Source organism: Penaeus monodon, chromosome 2, assembly GCF_015228065.2.
Source record: "Penaeus monodon isolate SGIC_2016 chromosome 2, NSTDA_Pmon_1, whole genome shotgun sequence".
Lineage (NCBI taxonomy): Eukaryota > Metazoa > Arthropoda > Malacostraca > Decapoda > Penaeidae > Penaeus > Penaeus monodon.
The window spans coordinates 26,365,014-26,389,837 of record NC_051387.1 but is presented as its reverse complement, the minus strand read 5'-3'; the positions used below and the strand labels follow the sequence as shown (position 1 = coordinate 26,389,837).

Here is a 24,824-nt window from a genome sequence, read left to right as displayed (position 1 = left end):
CCTCCCCCGGCCCCGGCCCCTCTGGGGCTTCGTACTCGAACTGGGCCTCTGGAGTTCAAAAGGATACAAGTTTGGAAGAGAGGGGGGGGAAAAGGTGGGGATGGGGGGAAAAATTGGGGTGGGGAAAATGAATTCTAGGAAGAAAAAAGGACCGAGGCTTAACCCAGCATGCAGGGTAAACCTTGGGGTAATAGTTGTAGGGGGTTCTTTGAAGGAAAAGGAGGAAAAGGGTGGGGGTGGCCAGTGCCATCTTAAATCTTTTGTGTTCGGTGCGGGTGCCCCGGGGCGCGCGGGGCTTCCCCTCCGCCACACGAGGCTGCCGGAAGGGCCGGCCAACTCTGGGTACATAATATGATACCCTACGATCTTGAGCACGTGCCCGCACGGGGTCCACGCTCGTGGCATTCGTGGGAAGGGGATAAAGGCGCGCAGGACCCCGTTATAGCGAACAACAGCTGGATTCTCCGCTAACTGGTTGGGATAAAGTTAACAGTTTAGTCGCCATCTGTGGTGTCTCTGGGCACGGCCTCCTTGACCATGACTTCTGGCTATCCCTTGGCTAACCTATACTGTTGAAGCAGGTTGAACTCAAAGGTGGTCGGTAACCCGGCTGGCCATTCCCGCCTGTGTTAACAAAGGTTTTCCCCTTCGTTGGCAGCAGGACTTAAGGAGGCCATGTCATGTCATGACTGGATTAGCTCCACTGGCCATGACACTTCTTTCCTCACTCGCATAAATCCTTATGACAAAGGATTTACAGTCCTGTTATGAGAAACTAGCAGCAAGTGTCACATGCCGGAGCGAAACCATGGATGGTGGGGGAAATGATATAGGATGGTGGGTCCAACTATGGCAAAAGGAAAATGAGGTACCGAGGGTGAGGGGGGTGGGGTTTTAGGGCAGTCACTACGTCAGTGAGAGGTGAAAGTATTTAAAAGGGATGTGAGGCATGGCAAAGGGAGGTTAAACTTTGGTTAAGGAATTAAAAGGTCACAACAAACCAAAAGAAAACAATTACATTAAAAACAGAACAAGAAATACAAAAAAAAAAAACTGAACAAAACAAGATAGGGGAAGGGAAAGGTAAAAATAAGGAATAGGAGGGGGCTTCAAGGATACGGCCCAGTCTAAAAAAGTGCATTTACTTCTTCGTCCCATGCCAAAGAAAAAATATCAAAGCCTAACCCGGGCTCCACTGGAACGTGGTGTTTTAGTCTATCCACGGTTGGTATGCAAGCATGGAGTGTGTTGGTCTGCTTACAGACCAAACCCACGCCACTCGATAATTTAAGGAAGCAGAGAAGCTTCCTCGTGGAGTTCAGATGTTAAATCATCATAACTATTCAAAAAAATCCTCTGGTGCTTTTTTCTGAAAAAGCTCAAGTTTGCGCTTGTTGTGTGTGCTGTTTGTGTGTATGTGAGAGAGGTTTTATCATGTTTTATATAGATCAGTTTGTGTGTGGGGCTGTACTTTTAATTTTAAAAAGCAATTTTTTTTTTTCAAGGCAGCCTTGAATTGATATGCAAATGAAATCAAGGGTTTAAACCCAAAGGGTGGTACAAGAGGATCTGACTTGGAGGTGATTGTAGTCGGTCGAAGGTGTTGAGGTAAAATTTTAAGGAGGAAGTTTTTTGTGGTCTTACAAAGAAAATTTTGTTTTGTCGTGTTAGTCTTGATACACCATTTATGATCCCATCTCGAGACGGTGTTGAGTTCATTTATGCGCTCAACGACACCTGAAACTAAGTGTGCACAGCGTCAGCATAGGGGCATAGTGGTGAGTCTGCGTGTGTGGGTTTTGGGAAAGGGCATGTTGTGTATAATGTTTTAAATGTAGGACTGAGTATGCTGCCCTGAGGTACTCCAGCATGCACTGAAATGGTGCCTGAAACTTTGTTTAAGATTTTTTTTCAATCTGCGGTCACCAAGAAAACTGCAGAGGAACGTTTTGATCAAAGGTTGGAAGTTAAATTTAGTGCACATCTTGTACTTGAGGGCCAGCACGACAAAAAAAAACCCGGGAAAAAAAACAAAACGAACAAACCCAAAAGGGGAAAAAAAAAAAGGGAAAAAATGGGAAAGATGGGTTAAAAATGGGGGTTTTTTTTAAAAAAAATTCAAATTCCCGGGGTTAGGACGGGGAGTTCCAGGGGAAAAAAAAGGAGGGGGGGAAGAAAACCCAAAAAAAATTTAAGGACAAAAAAAAAATTAATTAAATAAAAAAATAAAAAAGCCAAAAACCCGCAGAAAAAAAAAAAAAAAGGGGGGGTTTTTTTTTTTAAAAAAAGGGGATCAAAAAAAAAAGGGGGGGGGAAAAAAAAAAAAAGGGGGTTTTTTAAAAAAAAAAAAAAAAACAAAATTTTAAAAAAAAAAAAAAGGGGGGGGGAAAACGAAAGGAAAAAATTTTTTTTTAAAAAAAAGGGGGGGGAAAAAAAGATTTTTTGGGGGCAAAAAAAAAAGGAAAACCCAAAAAAAAATTTTTTGGAGGGGGAAAAAAAGGGGGGGGGGAAAAAAAAGGGGGGAAAAAATTTTGGGGGAAAAAAAAAAAAAAAAAAAAAAAGGGGGGGGGGGGGAAAAAAAGGGAAAAAAAAAAGGGGGGTTTTTAAAAAAAAGGGGGGGGGAAAAAAAAAAAAAAGGTTTTAAAAAAAACCCAAAAAAAAAGGGGGGAAAAATTTTTTTTAAAAAAAACCGGGGAAAAAAATAAAGGGGAAAAAAAAAAAAAAGGGGGGAAAAAAAAAAAGGGGGGAAACCCAAATTTTAAAAGGGGAAAAAAATTGGGTTTAAGGTTTAAATATTAAACCCAATTTAAAAAAGGGGCCTTAGATCTTTATTTATTTTTTCCCTCCAAGGGTGGGTAGCTTGGGGTATATTTTTGGAAAATGTCTTGGTAGTTTTACCTTTGTCTGGACAGTTTTTTTGAATTCCCTTAAGGTTGGGGTGATAAATTCCCGGGGTTTAAATTTGAAAAAAGGGGTTGAAATTGGTTTTAAGGTTTGGGAAAGGGGGGGGGAAATTTTTTGGTCAGTTTTTTGCCAAATCTTGGACACCTTGTTGTTTTTTAATGGGTGTTCCTTTTGCGCACAGGTTAACGAATACAGTTTTAGAAATTTCCCCAATGGTTTTTGTTGAATTTTGGTAAAAGTTGAGGCGGTTTGCCCTTCAGGCTGAAAAGATATGGGTTTTAAACAATGGTGGTTTAAGCTGTGGGTGGAATTTCGCCCTTTTAGGTTGGAATAACCATAAGTTAATTGGTTTGAAGAAAACAAAAAGAAAAAAAAAAAGTTTGGAAATAAAAAAAAGTAAAAAAAAAAAATTAAAAATTTTAACCCAAGGGGGGGGGGGTGGTTTTAAGGGGGTTTTTTTTTTTAACAGGGGGGCCCAAAAAAAAGAAAAAAATGAAGGAAAAATTTTCCCCCCAAAAAAAAAAAAAAAAAGGGAAAGGGTTTTATTTTGGGGTTTTGGGGTGGGAAAAAAGGGGGGGGAAAAAATTTTGAGGTTTTTTTTTTCCCCCCCCATTTTTTTGTTTATTTTATAAATTTTTTTTTTTTTTGGGAAAAGGGGTAAAAGGCCAAAAGGTCCCCCTTTTAAAATTTTTTGGTTTTGGGGGGTTTTAAAAGGCGGGCGGGTTTTTTGGGGGATGGAAAACCCCCCCCCTTCCAAAGTCCCAAATTTGGGAAAAATCCCGGGGGGGGAAAAACCCGGGGGGTTTTTAAAATGGATTTAAAAGGGGGGCTTTTGGGGTTTGGGGAAAATTAAAATTTTCTTTTTTTTTTTTGGGAAAGGGTTTTTTTTTTTGGGGGGGGTTTTGGGAGGGTGGGGTTTTAAAAAGGGGGGAGGGGGCTTGAGGGTTTTGGTTTGGGGTTTTTTGGGTTTTTTTAAACAAAAATTCCCCCGGTTGGGATTAAAGGGGGGATATAATTTTAATGGAGACATTTTGTGTTTTTATTTAAGCAAAAAAAATAGCCCTGGGTAATACTTTTGCTTCTCAGGGGGGGGAGTGGAACTGGGTAGGTTGTTATTTTGGGGTCTATGTCCCCGACTCCTGATTTTCCAAGCCTTTGGATTGGGATTTGATTTGGGCCCGTTCTGAAATTTTTAAAAAATGGGTAAAATTAAATTGTTAAAGCTTTATGTTTCAGTTTGTCGTTTTGTTGAAGTGGGAACTGAATAACAAGGGTTAATCGGTTAAAAAATCCCCTTTAAAGAAAACATTTAAAAGGGAAGGAAAAACTTCCCGGGAAAGGGGGGGTTGAGCCTCCGCGTAAGGATGGGGGATCCAAATGGGAGGGTGCAGGTGGGCGTTTTGGGGTTTTTTGTTGTTTGGTGAATTTTATTTGTGTTTTTTTTTTAATTGAAAGTCTTGTTTTTCTTTTTTCTTTGTGGGTTTTTAAGGGTATCCAGGTGCAAATTGGGGCGGTTTTTTTGTTGTTTGTGGTGTTTGGACATGATGTTTTCCTTATGAAACTCTGAACGGGGGGTTTTTGAGATGCGAGCGTTTTTTTTTATTTTTTTTTTTTTTGGAATTGGAAAAAGGGGGGGGGAAAAGGGTGGGGGTTTTGGGGTTCCGGGCGGGGGGGGGGGGGTTTTGGGGAAGGCCCCTTTTTTTTAAATTTTTTTTCCTTTTGGGGCAGGATCCCCTAACTTAAAAACCCCTTTTTTTTTTTTCCTTGCATTTGGGGGGGAAAAAGTGAAACCCTTTGCCACCGCAACCCAGAGCATCTGTGTTTTGTGTTGCCTAATTTTTTGTTAGTTTTAAAACCCCGTACAGTTTTAACATTGTTTTATCGGAATTTAAAACATTTTGGTTTTTATTTTTAGGTTGGGACCGATGTATTAAAAATCCCTGATCCCACTTTAAGAAGTTTTTTTGGGCCCTTTCCCCTAACGATTCGTGACTCGGGACCGGGGACACTGGGTTTTTTTGGGGGATACTTCCCTTTGGGTGTTGACCTCGCAAAAGATCGTGGGAGGGTCGTCCCCGTCATCTTTTTTAAACCAAAACCCTGCATTTTGTCTTTCGGGTTTTCCGGGAAATAAAACTTTGATCTTTCAATTTTCCTTTTGGGCCCTTTTGGTCCCAAAAGGAAAGGGGTCCTTCTCGGTTTGGCTACTGTCCCCTTGAAGGCATTGTGGATTTTTAAAAAGGTTTTGTTGCCCTTCAGTGATTGTAAAATTTTCTTCTAAAAGAGCCACCTCCAAAAGATGGGTTTTTCTAGCTTGCCCTTTTTTTAAAGACTTCCCCCTGGTCCCTGCCTAGCTTGAGTGCTAAAATTTGGCAAAGGTGTTTTTGTCTGCAGGTGCAATTTAGACAGAACGGGGGGAAGGGGGCTTAAAGGAAAAAGGAGGGGCTTTCCCACCAGCCATTCGTTTTTTTATCAGAAATTCTCTAGAGTGGCCCGTCATGAGAGGGGCTGCCTACCGTCCTTAGCAAGAAAGGGGAACTCAAAGGCCCGTAAGGAGGCACGCTAAGGCCCCCCCGACCCCCCCTCCCCGGAAAAGGGAAAGGTCTCCCACGCTCAACAGAGCCCCAAAATGGGGGCCCCGTTTTTACCAAAGGTGAGCAGTGAGCTATCCTAAAGCCCAAAGGAAAACCATAGGAAAAAAGCTACAGGGGACGAAGCTAGCACGAGTAAATTTGAATCGCGGGAACAAAGAAAAGGGGGGGGCGCAAAAAACCCGGGGATTACAGGCCCGTCACCCTTGGGGTGGGGGAGTATAAACGCTCTCCTTTTTCCAACCCCCAAAAAAGCTTGGGGACCTAAAAGGGCCTGAAAGCCCTCCACGAAATTCCCCAGCTGTGACCTTCCCGATCAAAGGGGTGGGAGCGTGGGGTGTAACCGCTTACTGGTGTTTAGATAGTATAAACAAAAATGGGCATTTGGAAAAAATCCTGTAAAGTTTAAAAAAATTTTAATTTTTTGTTTTGAGAAAAAATGGAGAAAAACGGAGGGGCAAACTGCTTTAAATTGAGCCCTGCTCTGGTCGAAAATTTTTAAAATTTTTATTTAAAAATTTTTTTTTAATTAAAAACCCTAGGCAATTGAAAAATTAATTTTGGCAACGGTTGGGAAAATTTTTTAAAAAAAAAACCCAAAAAATTTTAATTTTTAAAATTTTGAGTTCCAGGGAATTTTTGGGGGGTGGCGTTAATCCCCGGGGAATTTTTTTCCCCCAATTATTGCCCTGTTTTAACCCCCTTAAAAGGGGTTTTTTTGTGTATTTTTTTTTAGATTCACTAATTTCTTTTTCTGCGAAAATTTAAAATTTTGCGAATTTATTCAATGGGTTTTTTAAATGACTTTTTCCCCCCTTTTTTTAATTCCAAAAAGGGGCTTTTTGACCCCTAAGGATGGGGTCCCCAATTTCGAGCTTTAAAGTCGGGTTTTTTTTGGAACCCAAAAGGAAAGGTTTTCCCGAAGCCAAAAAACTTGGCGTTTTAAACTTTTTTTAGCTGGAGCCTCAAGGAGGGGGGCCCTGCCCCCTTTTTTTTTTCATCCCCCGGGTTCTCCCTCCCCAGAGCATCATTACCATTGCCCAAATGCGAACGGGAACCTGTTTTTCTTGGGGGAGAGGTGGGGGGGTTTATGGTCTGGGGGGTTCTTATTCCCGTGAGAAAAGGCCCCGGGAAAAATGGCCCTTTTTCCCCCCGGCCGTTGGGGTTGCCCCAAAATTTAAAAAAAATATTTTGAAATCGGAAAAAAATGAAACCTTTTTTAATATTGATTCCATGTTTTGAGCGATATATAGCAAGAAAGGTAAAGGTTTGAGGGCCCGACTTAAATACGTATCCAAGTTAAAAGTCGCGCTCAGGGCATAGACAGCCTCACGAACCCGAACGTGCCCTGCACATGGAAAACTCCCCCCGGGCCCCAAGAGGAAGCCCCCTACATGCCCGTGACGAAATTTTTAATTTCCCCCAAATTTTGTTGTTTTTTGGGGAAAAAAAAGGGTTTAATTTTGGTTTTTTTTCCCAGCCATTAAATGGGTTGATGGGTTTTAAATTATAATAAATTTTTAAAGAAAATTCAACTATTTTTTAATTTCTTTTTCCCCCCCCTTTGCCAATTCCCCATGGTTTGGGGCATTTTTGCCTCTCCCGGAGCTTGTAAAAATTGGGAAAAAAATACCTTTTGCTTTTAACCTTAATGTTAAGGTTCCTGTCCCTAATGTTTCCAAAAAGAGTCTTTAATAAAAAGATTCTGGTTTTCCGAATATTTCCCCCGTCCCCCTAAACTGCACTCCCCCGGGGGGGCCCCCCCGGCCCCTTTTGGGCCACCTTTTAACCCCGGGGGGGGGGGAAATCAAATTTACGGGGGGAAGGTGGGGGGTTTCCGTGGGCTGGGGGGGTCTTTTTGAAAAATTGGAAAGGCAAAAAGAAACCTGGGGAAATTTCCCGGACCGTTTGGTAATAACCCAAACCCTTTTTGGGCATAAATTGTTCGGTGCAAAAGAAAAAAAAACCCCTTTTTTATAAAAATTCCTTTTTTTTACAAAAAAGCGAAAGGTGTAAAAGGGGGCCCAAAAAAATTTTAATTCGGGTTTTGGCATAGGAACCTTAAGAACTGAATGGGATGCAAGGAAATGGAAGGAGGAAGCCCATCTGCCGGAGAAAAAGGGGGGGCCCCGGGAAAAAGTTTGGGTTTTTGAAGGGAGCTTCCCCCAAAACCCCCCCGGGGAGGTTCCCCCCCGGGGGGGCAGAACCCCCCGGGGGGGGTAACCCTTTTATCCCCCAAAGGATCCCCCAAAAAGACCCTCGTTTTATATTTTTTAAAAAAAACCTTAGCAATTTAATTTTTTAAATTTTAAATTTTTATATATATTTTAAAATATTAAATATATATTTAAAATTCTAAATTCTTAATCTATTAAAATACTTTTTTTTTAAAATTTTTTTATATTTAAAAAATTTTTTACTATTTTTTAAATAAAATTTTTCTTTTAATAAAAAAAATTTAATTTTTTTTTCCCAAAAGATTTCATTATTTAAATTTTTAAAAAAATTTTAAAATTTTAAATGTTTTAGATTTAAAACTTTTTTTAAAAATTTTTTAAAAATTTTTTTAATATTTATTTTATTTTCCTGGTTAAAAGCATAGTTTTTCCCCCCCCCCCCCCCCCCAAAAAAACAAAAAAAACAAACACACACACACACACACAGATATATTATTATATTATATATATTTTATTTTTATATATATATAAATATATAAAATATTATATATATATCATCATCATCAAACCGATAAATTTACTGCAGGACTAGGCCTCCCCCTCTTTTTTAAAATTTTTTTAGTCTTCGTTTTTTTTTTTCCATCTTGGCCCCCAAATTTTTTTTATTTTAAAAAGCCATCTTGTCACGGGTCTCCCTTCCCCTTTTTTATTTTTATTTAAAGTCCAGGCTTTTTACTTTTTTGTCCTTTCTGCCCGCCCTGTCTCCGACAAATGACCTGCCCCCTCCCATTTTTTCTCTTAGTTTTCCAAAAATGTGTCTGTTCCCACCCTGTCGCCTTCATATCCGATTTCGTTTTCCAATTCCCACACCCAACCTCTCCAATGCTCTCGGGGTCTTACTGTTTCCCCCTTCCCCAGAAATTTGGGGTTGTAGCCCAAATGTTTCTGATACAAAAGCCCTAAAATTATATATATAATATATATTATATATATATATATATAATATATAAATAATATATTTTTTGGTGTGTGTGTTTGTGTTTTTGTGTGTGTGTTTTTTGCTGTTATATTGTACAAATATATGAAATATATGTGTATGTATATAGGGATGTATATATACTTTTTTTTTTTTTTTTTTTTAGGGGTGGGTTTTCATTTTTTGACCCCGTGGTCAAAATTAAAATTGTAGGGTTTTTCATGTTGTGATGCTCTTGGAGTGAGTACGTGGGAGGGTCCCCCGTTCCTATCCACGGAAAAGGGGCCGGTGTTCCATTTTTGGTAATCATTCTCTCTATTTATCCGGCTTGGGACCAGCACTGACTTGGGCCCCGGGTTGGCCCCCCCCCGTGGTTAGGTAGGGGGAATCGAGGGGAAGTTCCTTGCCCAAGGGAAAAACGCGCCCCGGGCGGTAACTCGAACACTCAACCCCAGTTTTTCCGTCGTGGGAAATCTTAGTCCGATGCTCTAACCACAAAAGGCCCCCCACCCTCTCCCCTTACATCACAACCTCCTGTTTTTGGTGAGATGTTTTCCCAGTCTTTCCTTTTCCGTCTCACTTAATCAGGCGCTAAATTTCATTTCGTTTTTAAAAAAAACGGGCTTTTAATGTAGCAAAACCATCCTTCACACTGGGGGAGGGTGCAAAAAGTGGGCCCCGAAGAGACACACACGCACCACACACACCAACACATTACATACACACACACACACACACACAAAACAAACACACACCACCCACACACACACACACACACACACATAAATTTTATGTATACACACATTATATGTTTTATATATATACTAAATAAACCGTATCTAGGTTTCATTTACCGGGAAAATTTGTACATTCGCGCGGTGCACACACCCCAAAAACGCCGCATGCGAGTGTGTGTTTAGTGGGATGTTACTTTTAAATTTTTAGTAAATTAAACTAAAACGGTAGTAGTGAGTTTACATAGAAAGACCAACATATGTAAAAAATATTTATAAATCAATCAATCAATCAATCAATAAACAAACACACACACACACACACATATATATATATAATTAAAATTTTAAAAAATTTTTATTAATATATATATATATATATAAAATTATATATATATATAAATATATATATATAAATATTATATGTGTGTGTTTTGGTGAGTGTTGTTTATATATATATATATATAAATACACACATTTACACATACAAATTTATATATAATATATATATATTTTTATATATTTTAAATATATATATATTTTTCATATCTTCTTAAAATGCCTTTCCCTTTTCATGGCTTTGGGCATAGGGTTTTTCCAACCCGTTCTGTCTGTTGACAGAAGCAGTTTAAGTCCTTCTGCCCCTATTGAGATTTTTTTCAAGCTGGTGATGAACTTTTGCCTTTGTCTACCCCCGCTTTTCTTTCCCTTCTTCTTTCCCGTTAAAACCAAGTTTTCCAATCCTTTACTTCTTACGTGTTCTAAAAATTGCATCGCTTTTTTTGATAACTTTCATCAAGGGTTTTTTAACTCCTGCTCTTCTTAAAACTTCTTCATTTGTACTCTTTCTGTCCATGAATCTGGGGCTTCTTCTGAGGAACCACATTTCTAAATTTATTTTAATCTTTCTTTCATATTTTCATTGACTGTCCAAGCATCAACCCATAAGCAAACTGGGCCACACATAAAAATTACATTCTTCCATATGATGTTTCAACTACCCAGTATTGAATTTCCACATTCTTTATTTCTCACCTTTGATATTCAAGAGCATTTTGGTGTTATATTCTTCTTTGATATCACCATACATTCCGTCTTCTTGATGTTTACTAAAGACGCTTTCTTTCACTTTCTGTTACAACCTTTTCAATAATTTTGAAGATCTGTTTCTTTTTTGCTATTAGTAAGTTCACTGCATATCTCAGTTGTTAAATTGAACCTCCAAATTTCACACCTGGCATGGTCTTATCTCCTTTAAATAATTTCACTGTATAAGGTTAAACAGAGCTGGTGATAATACAAAACCCTTGTCTCACAGCTCTCTTGACTATGTCCACTCACTTATTTCTATCTATTTGATGGCAGCACCTGTTCCCAATACAGTTCCAAACCAGTTGTATCCTTCCATCAATATCTAATTCTCCAACTTCAAACATTTCTTCATTTCCCCTTATCAAATGCTTTGCTAAAAGTAATGAAGCAAAAGTATTAGGGCTTCTAAACTTCTTCGCTCTTTCTCCCAACATTCCCCAAAATAAAATTGCATTCCGAGTCCTTTTTTTTCCCCTCATGTATGCATTCTGTTCTTTCGATTTTTTCCCTTATTTTGGTCTTCATTCTCTTGGCAAACCGATCAGGATCAAATTTTTTAATGTACATAACTGTACATATATATATATTATAATATATATATTATATATATATATAATTAATTATATATATTTTATATATTATATATTATTATATAATATTATATATATAATATAAAATGGAATAATGCAATACCACATGGATCACCATGTTCCTGACTACCAGGTCAGACCACTACATGTATGAAGCGGAGGACCAGTCATAAACCAACCATAGTACTGGTCTTCCTTGTTATATATCTCTATCAATGTGGTATTGTATTATTTTCTTTCATATATATATATATATATATATATATATATATATATATATTTATTTATTTATACACACACACACACACACACACATATATTACACATGTGTGTGTGTGTGTGTGTGTGTGTGTGTGTGTGTGTGTGTGTGTGTGTGTGTGTGTGTGTGTGTGTGTGTGTGTGTGTGTGTGTGTGTGTGTGTGTGTGTGTGTGTGTGTGTGTGACTCGTGATGGCCCAGTGGTTAGAGCACTGGACACCGACCCTCATGGACCTGAGTTCAATTCCCCGTCCCGGCAGTCGTAAAAATGCCTGCGCTCTGATTGCTCGCTCGAGCCCTATCTCACGGCGAGAAAACGACATATCGCCTGTCAAAGAAAACGCAGGTGTGTTAGTGCACCGAACGCGGTTGATTAAGAGGGGCATTCAATTAAGCAAGGTTGAGACTGCCAAATAACCTCTCAAATAATGAATTGAGAGAGGCCGATTTTTCCCGCATTGGAGTAAATGGCTGTTGAAAAAAAAATATATACATATACATATGAACAGACACACACATGTGTGGATACAAAGAGACATATGAATAAGTACATAAGATTCTTACGCACTTGTGGTACCTGGCAGATGTGAAGCTAATATGATTGGCAACTGAACACTTGTCTCTCGTGGACTCAGGAGCCTGGGTAAATTGTTTTATTATTTCATTATATACCAAAACACACACATATGCATACCACACATACATACATATACATGCATATAATAAATATATATATATATATATATATATATATATTAAAATATATATATATAATACATATATTTTATATATATATATATATATAAAACCTATATACATATATATATATATATAATATATATATTATATATAAAAATATATTATATAAATTATATATAAACATATATAAATTATATAGACACATACATACCCATTATACATACATACATGCACACATGCATACATACAATACACACACCACACACACACACACAACACACACACACACACACACACACACACACATAATATATATTATATATATATATATATATATATATATATATATATATATACATAATGTATATATATACATATAAAAATATACACACACACACACATATATATATATAAAATATATATATATATAATATATATAAAATATTATATTACACACTTAATATATATATTTATTTAATATATATATATTATTATATATTATATATATATATATTGTGTGTGTGGGGGTTGGTGTGTGTGTTGGGGTGGGGTGTGTGTGTGTGTGTGTGTATACATATATTATGTATATATAGTATTATTATATATAACCCATCTATGGTTATACATGGGTATATATCCCATATTTACACAAGCACACACACACACACATATTGTTTTGTGTATGTAGTATCTTACTTATTGGGTCTTAACTTACTTACCTTGGCTGTTATCTGCTGCAAAGAGGGTTGTTGCCTTGTGATGGTTGCAAATTCGAACTGGATACCAGGCACGGTATCTCACTTCTGCCTCCTGCTAAAAGACACTTCCAGCAAACCCACTTCCTCTGGATGCACAGGTGCATTTCTCAGGAATTTCGGTTCCCCATGACTGTTTGGATAGCTGCAGGTATGGGTGAGTTGTAAAAAGGAATACACTGTCCTGGATGAGTGCTAGAGTGCACGGAATGTGCAGTATGAAGGGTGCACCATCCCACAGCTAGCAAGAGTTTTCTTGGTTTACAAAGTACATGGTTTTCTAGACCAGGAGCCTACAGATACTGGTGTAACTGCCGTGGTTAGAGAAGCAGACGTCTGGCAGATCTGGGGGGACATCGACTGGAAAGCTGAAACAAAATCATGGCTTTGGTCTTGTGCTTATCAGTCTGAGCATCCGTCTGAGCATGGTGAGAACCAGACGAAGTACTGCTCTCGCCATCCTTTTCTGTCACCCATGGATTTCTGTGAAACAAGGAGTCATATATAGCTTGTTGTTATGATGTAACTGACTGTCGACTTCAAAGAAAATCATCTTTTATTTTCTCACACCAACATGTATTTACATTATCAATAATCCGAACTCCCAGATAACAGTGATACATCTTACAGTGTCTCACTGTAAGTCAACCACACCCAAAACAAAATGGCCTGGTACCTTAAATATGTGTATAACATCAGTAACCTAAGAATCATTTAGCCTTTATAACACTCATTTGACAACCAACTTGCCGAGCCATGAGATTTATTAACATTCCATCAAGGTAATGTTCAACTTGTCTATTCACGTGATTTAATAATTACCCGTAAAATCAATGTCCCAGAAAACAGGATCATCCGTCATTGCTTCAACATCATCTTCTAATGCCTGCAGGACTGGGCATTGGGTCGCTGCTGTAGCAGCAAGCTGCCCCTTGCACTGTTGTGTTTATATAGTTTATATATTTATTATAATATATATATATATATATATATATATATATCACATTATATTATATTATACATATATATATACATATATATATAATATTATATATTATTTTATATATAATATTATAATATCTGATTGCCCGTGCTGTTTTTTACTTGGACAAAGAGTCAAAGCTGATGTGCCTCTCAAAACCTTCACTTCGTGTACACCCCTATCTTACATTCCTTATGAGTGCATTCTGCAAAAATCTGTGATAACCTATATGATACTACATTTTCTGGTACCAATGTTGTATCATATTCTTTACTTCGTCTCTCTTCTTATTATTATCTGTAAAAATGTGTACCATCTGCAAATATGTAAGAAGTCATGTACCCAAGGAACAGGTAGCTCCACTTCCATTTGAACCCAAAAGTGAAATAAACAATTTCTCTTATGTATTCTGGTGGCTGCTTATGGTATGGGGCACTTCATTATTATAAAAAAAAAATGTTTTACTTCCGACGATTACAACATATCAAGTAAACTATAATGTTTATGAATCTAGCTATATCTGGTACTTGATGACACGTTCTGCTTGGCCAAACACGATGTCATTAGTTCTGCCCCATTTTAGCCCCAGTCAATCTGTGCGATTTTCTTTGAAAATACTTCAGTAATAGCAGTGTAAAAATATCACAAGAAAACTAAACAAGAAAAAAAAGCAAAAAATTTAATTAAAGAAAGCAAAGGGGCGGGGCTTTGCTCAGAATGGTGATATTTGAATTAAAGTTGTCTTTCATGTACGATCCAGGTTTCTTTAGCTATACCTCATTCTTCTATAATTACAATGATAACATCAGTGGTATCAGTTTGGTATTTACAAAAAAATCAGTGTGATATATTACTTTCATCTTTCTTAACAAATAAAACAAAGAAAGCAACAGTACCTGTGAGAGGACTCGCAGCACGAGTGAGATAAACCCGTGGACATGTCAGTCCTAGAAGGTATACCTGAGGGGAAAAAACACTGGTTACACCATAGAACACTCGCACGTTTATTTACAAGTATCATATGAAAAAAAAACATTGAATACACACATATGAGTATACATTAAACGGTACTATACCGAGTATACTTGTGCCAGTGTGTATGTTTAATTCTCACCCTGACTTCACAAGGTGCACCTCGAATTTAGGAAGGAATATGGCACTCAGCTACCTTCCTTATTATTCACATGTCTGAGAGCAGACATACAAGTAGCTTTTATTTTTTTCAACCCCGGGTGAACATAAAATCATTTTTTTCATATAATTCCTACTAAAATTAAAACGGTAAATCACTAAAAACTGTAAGGGGCCCCCAGATTTTAACAATAAGAAATGAAATTTTAATAAAAAGCCTAAAGCCTTTTTTCCTCCTTAATTAAAACCCAAAGCTACTGTAAACTTTAAACTGGAAAAGCAAACCCGGGGTTGGTGACTACAACTAATTTGGGGGGGGGGGGTTTATGGCTTAAAAATTTTGGCTTTCAAATTATCATCCAAAAAGGTTTTTATAATTTTGCCACGTTTTTTTTCTACCCCAACAGTAACGGTTTGTGTCGAAATTCACCCGGGGTTCCGGGAGGCACTTCGTTGTCGCTTGTCCCCCCTCGTTCTAGAAACTCCTGTGCGCCGGGGGCCAAAACCGATGGGTCTATGCCTTTTTCCTTTGGGATCCTTCAGCTGCGTAAGAAAAGGGGCCTGCTGCAGGGGCCCAACAGTTTTCCCTCTTCGCATTCTTGGGCCAGGGCATTGAAAAACTACCTATTATAATAAAATATATATATAAAAATTATTTTATATATTATTATTATATATATACCCATATTTTATTAAATATATATTAAAATAATATATTAAAATATATTTTATATATAAAACCCAAATATATATATATATATTATATATATTATTATATTATATTTTATATATATTGCTACGCCGTGGGTCTTTGCCCTCTGGCAAAACCAAAGTTTTTAACTAAAAAGGATGACCGGGGAAATGTTTTAAACATGAGGGACCGGGAAAACATGTGTCCCCTTTTGTGACCTGATAAACTTTTTTTTGCCCTGTTAAAAAAGCTGTATCGTGCAGTGTGCCTTTCGGGTTTTCCCCCCCGTATTGTCCCCTTAAAAAATGTACGGGTAAAAAACTTGTGTCAAAAAAAGGAAAAGCTCCCATTTTGTGTTTTTTTGGTGCCCGGCCCCCATTTTGGCTTTTCCCCCTCGTGGGTTCTGGACCTTTTGGTGCTTGGGGGCCTCTTGGAGCTGTTCAGTGTTCACGACCCTGTAAAATAGCACGCCGTCTGCCTGCCTCCCCTTGGGGTTTTTGGTGCAAGAGAACGAGGCGGTCGGCGTAAAAATTTATTAATACACATACCCACTATATATATATACTAGGGCTATACAATATATATTAATTTTTATAATATATATATATATATATTATATATATATAGATATATATTAATTTTAAAATTTATATACTATACACACTTATCATCATCAAAAGGGTTATGCCCCATTTTTGAGCACCGGGACCTCTCCACCATCCTTCGCCCCAAAATTTTATCTTACGCTTTTTTTTCCCAAATTGTACCATCGACAGCCCCAAAAAATATTTTTTGTTTATTGTCCCTCAATTTTGGGTTTTCCTTAAAATAAAATCATTATGTACAAAACCTTATATATATACATATAAAACAGATTGTTGTGTGTGGGTGTGGTGGTGTGTGTGTGTGTGGGGTTGTGTGTGTGTGTGTGTATGTGTTGTGTGGGGTGTGTGTGTGTATGGGGTGTGTGGGGGTGTGTGCGGGGTGTGTGTGTGTGTACGTGTACGTGTGGGGTGTACGTGGGGTGTGTGTGGGGTTTTGTGTGTGTGTGTGGGGGCATTGTGTGTGGGGCATGTGTGTTTGTCCCTGTGGGGTGTTTGGGTGTTGTGTGTGTGTGTGTGTTGTTGTGTGTGTGTTGTGTGTGTGTTTTGGTGTGTGTGTGCGTGGTGTTGGCATTGTATGTGGGGCCTGGGGTGTGTTTCTTTGTGTGCATTTTGTGTGTGTGCATGTTTTTGTGTGCATTGTGGGGTGCATGTGCGTGTGCTTTGTGTGGTGTGCATGTATGTGGGGCTGAAATGGTGCATGTGTGTGTTTGTGTGTGTGTGGGTGTTTTTGTGTGTGTGTGTGTGTGTGGTGTGTGTGGAGAGAGAGAGAGAGAGAGAGAGAGAGAGAGAGGAGAGAGAGAGAGAGAGAGAGAGGAGGAGAGAGAGAGAAAAGGGAAAAAGGGAAGAGAGGAGGGGAAGGGGGGGGGGGGGGTTAAAATTGCGGAAAATGAGATAAGATTCCCAAAATATACTTTGGCATACGGCCCAAAGGGAAAAGCCCAAATTTGGTGGGGAAATGTATTGCCAGGAATGAGGTCAGCTGTGTCACACAGATGCTGCGGGTTCAGGTGAAGTGAAGGAAACAGTGGTACTAATTCGTGATGAATGGAATAAATGAGGCATGAATTGCATCAATTCCGCAGCTAAATGCTGACTGTAGATAAACTCTTTTTTTCCCTGTGAAAAGGGAAACCGCAATCTGGTGGAACGGCCCAATATAAATAAAAAAAATTTGTTTAACAACAAATAAATACAATTTGTTTACTGAATATCCAGAATAAGAAGAACAAGTGATATAAAATAAGGTCTCACAAACTTAGTACAGAAATATGAACCAATAGTACAAGGAGGGGGGAGAAGTGCTATAAGTGAAATTCCAGTAACAAGCGCTTATTTCCACACTCCCAAATGTGCATCGGAGCAACAGCAGGACAATTACCCCCTTTAATCAAGAAGCAAAGAAATGGCCGTCCCGCAAAAACACGCCAAAGGAAATACTCCCAGGAAAAACCTGGTGGGAAAAAAAAGGCCCTTCTTGTCGTTCGTACTGTATGCCGAGATTCCTTTTGATGGATGTACTTGCAGCAAGTGCGGAAATGGGCATTGAATGGGGGGATGAGCTCGCAGCAGGTACGGATATAAGGGGATCCTACTAAAGTTGTGTTTGAAATAAAGCGGGAAAAGTTCTCATGTGTCCCCCCCCCCCCTGGGAAATTTTGCCAAAGCTTTTCAGTAGGTGCGGAAATTTTTTCATTGTATGTTTGATCTACTTTAAGGAAAATTTTTTTTATTTATCTTGTCTCTTTTATTAGATTCCCTACTGTTTAAAGTTTTTCTTATGAAGTACTAAAAACTAAAAGGTAGCAGTAGACTGATACTATGATCTGCCTTGTGCTCCGTTGGAAAATATGGATTTTTCTATCTTAATATAGCATATTTTTCATTATTAGTCCGACAGCTAGGCTGTATTTGTGTGTGTGGGGGGGGTGTATAAGTATATAAAGTGTACAAACATACATATATATCCCTTTTCCATTCAAAAAAAAAAAATTTTTTAAAACTTAATTATATATGTATATATCTACACACATATATATTCATTTTTATCTATTTGCATATACATAGATATGTGTACAGTTTTTTTAATTATTTTGGGCCCGGTTCCAAATTTTATACAAATTGGGGAAAAATTATGATAATTTCTATATAGTTTGAGGGTACACAACACAAACACAATGAGTGTTCAATGCACTCAGATCGCACACAAATCATATTTATTGATCAAAATATTTTATTACGGGGTTTAAAATCTGAATTTTTTCCCAGATAAACATGCCGGTTTTAAAAAGATTAAAAGAAACTTCATTGTGTTTTTTTAATTTTTGTGTTTTTATTCTATCCCATCATATATTTATAAATAAATAAATAAGTATGTATGTTAAAATATATATAATATATATTTTATATAAAATATATATATATATATTAAAATTATATAAAATATGCACAATACGTAATCTTTAGCATTTTTCTTTTTTTAAATTTATTTCCCGTATTTAAGGGACCCCTAAATATTTAAATTTTTTTTGCCCCTTTGACGCGTGACTGCGTATCGGCAAAAGATGTGATTGTAAGACTATTCAGACTTTTGATTTGGTTTCCTACAACATTGTGTTTATTAGCTAGCATTCTGTAATCAATAACAAGTTATTAAGCCTTCTGAATAAAGAGTCGTTCTGGAATACTTTATTTCTCGAAAGGATTCTTAAACCCGGGGGGGGGACCCTTGACTCGTTTTAATAATGCAGCTGTTACTCTCCAAACATATATCGCATGATATCTGGCATCTTAAATGTTCTCATGCTAACCCTGGGGAACTACGTTTCACTACGCTATCCTTTTTTATCTGTTATACATGTAATTTTTGTTCACCAGCTTTTCAATTCATCATGTACTCACAGTATATGTGTGGGTAGATAAAATTCACATATTTTTTTCTTTTATTATATACGTTTTTTATGTTTATGAAATAATTACTTCCCGCTATCTGAAATGTATTATTTGGCTCCAAACATATCCCTTTTAAATACATTTCCCGGAATTATTTTTTTATGACAGGGGCGGAAAATTTTCCCCCCTTTCCCTTAGCCAAATAAAAATTGTAAATTTTCATATTTTTTTTAAAAAAAGTATAAACACTAATTTTTTTATGACCAAAAGTACGCACTGCAGTTGAAAGAAATAAAAAACCCCTGAAATTTTTCCCGCCTTTGCAACTCCGTTTTCTGCCCCTATCTAGGAGCGCTAACGAACTTCGTCCCTGACGTGAAAAGGGTTGATTTTCATAAAACAAAAGGTCCCTAGCCCCAAATTTTCCCGGGGTGTTTTTTATATAAAATCGTTTTTTTAAGTTTTAAAAAATATGCAGCTATCATTATTAACTGTGTGAGAATAAGTGGGAAATCCCCCCCCCCTTCCACAAACAATGCCAGATAATCGCATTTGAAAAGTATAACTCCCCAAAGCCTACACTTATCAATTATATATAAAAAGGATCAAATGGAAAAAATGGAAATCATTACAATTACTGGTTGTTTCTATTCTACAATTTCATATGTTATTCCTAAAAATGCTATTTACGCCATGTTTACATACAAGTGGTGACCAAATGTAGAAGGAAATGGAAAATTTTATATTATATATATATAAAATTTTATATATATATATTTTATATATAAAATTTAAATAATATATATTTTAATATAATTTTTTTTTTTTTTATATATACATATTAATATATATACATAATATTATATATATATTATATATTTATTAATATATATATATAATTTAAAATAGATATTACATAAAATAATTGTTAAAATTGTAATTTATGTATATTAAAATATAAAAATACACCACACACACACCCCCACACACACACACACACACATAACACCAAAACCAAAAACACATATATGTTATATATTTATAATATAATATAATATATATATATATATAAATATTATTTTGTGTGGTTTTATATGTTATATATGTATATAACCCTTAATCACACACAAAACACACACCAAAACACCACCCACACACACACACACACACAAACCCCCACACACACACACACACACACACACACACACCCCACACCCCCACAGTAACTTTTACACAAAAATTAAAAAAAAACAGCCCCTAGTAAAAAATGAAAATAAATCGGACGGTTTTTTGAACTTTTTCCCGGTTTTCCCCCTTTAAAAATGGATACAAGGGGAGAATTTTGACCAAAATATTGGGGGGGGTTTTTTTTTTAGAAACAGACGAAAAGCTGAATTATGTCTCATTGGGGGGGCAAGCTCGAAAATTTTGGGAAAAAATAAAATCAGGATTTTTTATTTAATTTAAATGAGGGTTGTGCCTTTTTTTTTTCATATGAATTTGCTGGGTTTTTTGAATTTAAATTTTGGGACTTTTTTCCCTTTGTGGGGAAACCCTTTATCACATTGAACAAAAAACGCATTTTTTATTCTCTTTGGGATATCTACATCACGTTTATTTCTTTCATTTTTATTTTCAAAAGCTCTACCCGGGCCGCTTTGTAAAAAAATTGGGGCAATCCTTACAAAGGGATAGTGTAAATACCGGGAGAAGTTTCAAGAACACCCCTACCGTATTGAGCTTAAACCCCCGTTTACGCAAAAGTGTTTCCCGGGTACGCAAAACAATGTATTCCGCCCCCTTTAAAAATGTGTCGTTTTTTTTATCGAGGGACGGGGTTTTACGGAATAATTAAAAATTTTCTGGGAAATATCCTGTTGAGTATTGTGGGAATGAAAAAATTTCCTCTCAGAGATGAAAAGTACCTGTTTAAGAAACTTAACAAAGCAAAGTTTTATCCCAATTTTTTAAAATGAATGGGAAAATTTTAGGTAAAAATTTCCTTTTCCCGAAGTTTTTTTTTTCAGTGTAAATGGCTCGGGAAAAAAATTTCGGTTTTCCGCAAACCTACTCACATCACTAATTTTCCTTCCCGAATCACTCGATGTTGGGTTTTTTTAAATATTATCCCCGTCCATGTTTTTTTAGAGTATATAGGAAATTTTTGATAATGGAAAGTAAAAGATGGAAACCCGTTTTCTTTTGGGTAATTTGGATTGTGACAATGAATTTTTTTGACGTTTTTTTTTAAAACAGGAGCCATCTGCCCAATGGGAAAATTTTTTTTCCATTCCCCTAAAACTCAAATACTTTTAAAAGGGAAAATAAAGGGAAAGACCCAAAGGGGCCCCTCAGCCCAAAAGGCCCCCAAATGTTTTCCCAAAGGGATCATGCCCGGGGACTGGCTTGCTCCGGGCAGGAAAGAGGCGGCCCCCAGGGGACAAAAGGTTGCTAAAAAAACGGGGGCCAGACTTTGTTCCTGCTTCCCCAGGCGCCCATGTCTGGGGACAGAACAAAAGAGAAATGGCTCCTCGAGCTCCTAAGAGGAAGGAAGCTCCTCCACAGACGGCACAGGATATCTCCAATAAGTAGTTTCCGGCCATTGCAAATGTGCAGGAAAAGAACCAGAGGAACACAGGTTCAAAGAGCACTGTAAAAGCTTCCCCAAGAGACGATATGCTCTTTGATGAGGAAAATTTGAGTCTCCTGCTGAATGCTGTAGTCACCGCAGTAGCAACAGCTTTGGGGAGGTCGAGTGAGGAGGCAGAGAAGGCAGTCACAGTCGCCACGATGGCAATGACCCAGACTGTTGCAGTCCTGAAAGGGAGGGAGCTGGACACACCCAAAGCAGCCCCACCCTCACCCCTTGCCCTCATAGGCAGAGCCAAAACAGGTTAAATCTGTGAAGCCAGTGCCAGAACAGGCTGACCTGACCCAGGTAAAGCCAGAAAAGAAAAAAGAAAAAAGCCTGGCAACAGAAAAGCCAAGCTAACAAATGTCAGAGCTACCAAAGGCTCTCCACATCCCAGTGGACCCATGGATAGTGTGACAAACAGCCCAAAAAGATATGGAGATCCCTCAGCTAGCAAGGACTTCACAATGGAGTGGTCAGACTCTGATATATCAGACTCTGAATCCGAATATAAAGACGTCTCAGATGTAACTAACATCAAGTAAGATCATGACACACAATCTAAGCATACTACAGTGGAACATCTATGGCTTCAATGCAAGAAATGCCATCTTCCATGCAATAGTGCGATCAAGGACCAATGACATTGTCATGTTCCAGGAGACATTAACAGAGGGGACTGTTCGTTTCTCAGGGTATCATATCTTCAAGAACAGCTGACAAAAGAGGCTTATCACCCTGGCCCGCAATAGCCAACGCACCGCACTGGGGAGACGATGTTGAATCTCTTGCTGTTGAGATTCACCTGGCCGGGGGCCCCCTTAAGTTGTACAATGTGTACAGCAGGCTATCCTGTAAGAGCTTAGACATCAGCCAGGTCTGTGCTACTGCAACACAAGATTGAGTGATCATAGGGGGAGAATTCAATGCACACCACCCTATCCTGGCTTCCTGCAGGGCACCAGATGTGGCAGGCTATCATTCTTCTCAATACCCAAGATCACTCTTCTCAATGCCAATGCATCAGATGGTGTGTCGATGAGACTCACAAGTGACCACTGTGGCACTGTTACTACCCTCATGGATACTGGCCTAGCCCAAATGCCACTTAGATGTTATCTTTTTTCTGAGGGAACTAAGAAAAAACTACAAAAACAGTTCTCGCTCAGCCCTGGGTTCTGATTCCCCAGGTGAGCTTGCATTCCTGCAACTCATCAACAAGTCCTGGGAAACTTCCACTCTACCCCAAAGCTGGAAGAGGGCTACCATAGTTACCATCCCAAAACCAAAGAAACCAGGGAAGTACCGCCCCATCTCTCTCCTCAGCTTTCTAGGCAAGACGGCTGAGATGATAGTTACTAAAATAACTATAATGAAAAATGGGACCTGCCCATGAACACTTCCATGGGTTCACAAGGGGCAAGAGCATAGCACACAGCATAGCCTCGCTCTTAAGTACAATTAGCACTGTCACATCTGTAGTATTCCTAGACCTAGAGTAGGCTTATGAATTAGCAAGTCCTCTTGCTATTCAGGAGACCCTGATCCAGAATGTTCAAGGTACAAGTCTGAGAATCCAGGGAATGAACTTAGAATGAGTCCAGGTCTTCCAATACCTTGGGGTAAAGATTGACCGGACCCTCTCCTTTCATAAGGAGGTCCAGTACCTGGTTGACTGAACCATAACAAGACTGTCTGTCATGAGAGCAATGACTGGGAGACACATTGTGGATTATGCTTCTGTCGCCCTGATTGCCACAAAGCTAAGATTAAGAGAAAAATTGAAGTCAGTTCAAAATGAAGCTGCTGGGATCATTCTGGGTACCCCAAGGTGGATGAAGGTCCTCAACCTCCTCATGGAGGCAAACCTTCCCCCCTCTTGATCTAATGGCAGTACAGTTCCTTTCAAAGGTCATCCAGGCACCGATGAAAACAAGTCTGAGACAAAAAATACTTGGACAACTAGAAGATCACAAGCTCTTTGCGAACAACTCCTGGCTGTCACAGACAGCCAGGTTGTTGATAAGCTATCAGCTCAAAGAACAACTACTTGCAAAGGGTATGGACTCCCCCCACCCTGATATATTGAAGCCCTGCTGTGGGCACAATCCTTTAGTTCTCTGTTATGAGCTCTCATGGAGAAAGAATGAATACCCTATGCCTATTCTTAATGCAGAAGCCGAGTCATTGCAGCCATCACTCCTCTAGTAGAACCTACTTCACAGATGGATCAGTCGATCCCTTAAGCCACACTGCAGGTGCTGGCTTTGCAGCAAGGGATGCCACAAAATCCATGAGGTTAACAAACGCCTTCTCATCATGGAAACCCTAGGCCACACATCCCTGGTTATACACACAGACTCCAGGGCAGCCACTGACTGTCTAGAGCACAATTTACCCAATGACAACATCTACTTCCTGACCACTGTGCTCATCATAGCGCAGAGGATTTTTGCTCATGGTAGAATAATAATCATAAACTGGGTCCCCAGCAACATAGGTATCAGAGGGAACGAGTTGCTGACAGACTAGCTGACATTGGCAAGGGTATACCCCAAATCCCATGATCATACAACCAAGCCGACAAATCTTAAGACAGAAGTGCAATGCAATAGCTCCTGCCTTCCTCATGCTGCTTCACAGAGAAGAAACGAGATCCTCCCCCTCGACCAGATGGTACTTATACGTCACAGGCTATGAGCCACTGGCACTCTGAAACAATCAATAGAGGCACCGAAGTCATTCTTCACAGAATCAGACTAGGTTACCATTGTGCATGGCAGATCATAGAGATAATTAACTATGCAGACAGGTGTTGCATGCATTGTGACGAGCCAAACGCCACCCTGGTACATTACAGAACTGTGAGCATACAATTTCTGAGATAGAGACCACCACAACAGCCACTGGGCTGGCAAAGAGATTATGACATATGCTTATGCCATGGCAAAAGGAGTGCCTGCTGGCAATCCCGCCAGCATCAGTAAGCATCAATGCTGGTGCAGCGCCATCTTCCCAGCATCTTTGGAACGCTGCAGCTCCTCGAAAGTGGTAGTCCACCTAGATCTTGCTGTATAGAGTGTTGCTCCAGTCTCTGATGAGTGCTGTCAACTGACAAC

At 38.4% G+C, this 24,824-nt stretch overlaps 1 protein-coding gene and 1 long non-coding RNA gene across 3 annotated transcripts in view; one reads left to right on the top strand and one right to left on the bottom strand.

The window, feature by feature from the left end:
- Positions 1–24,824, top strand: part of LOC119582033 — a 52,063-nt gene that overhangs the window by 3,427 nt on the left and 23,812 nt on the right. The window lies entirely within an intron of this gene.
- LOC119582034 lies at positions 13,166–14,726 on the bottom strand. Its single transcript, XR_005229608.1, has 3 exons — positions 14,654–14,726; positions 13,598–13,712; positions 13,166–13,258 (listed from the first exon to the last, which is right to left on the bottom strand). It is a non-coding gene; the product is annotated as an uncharacterized LOC119582034 (long non-coding RNA).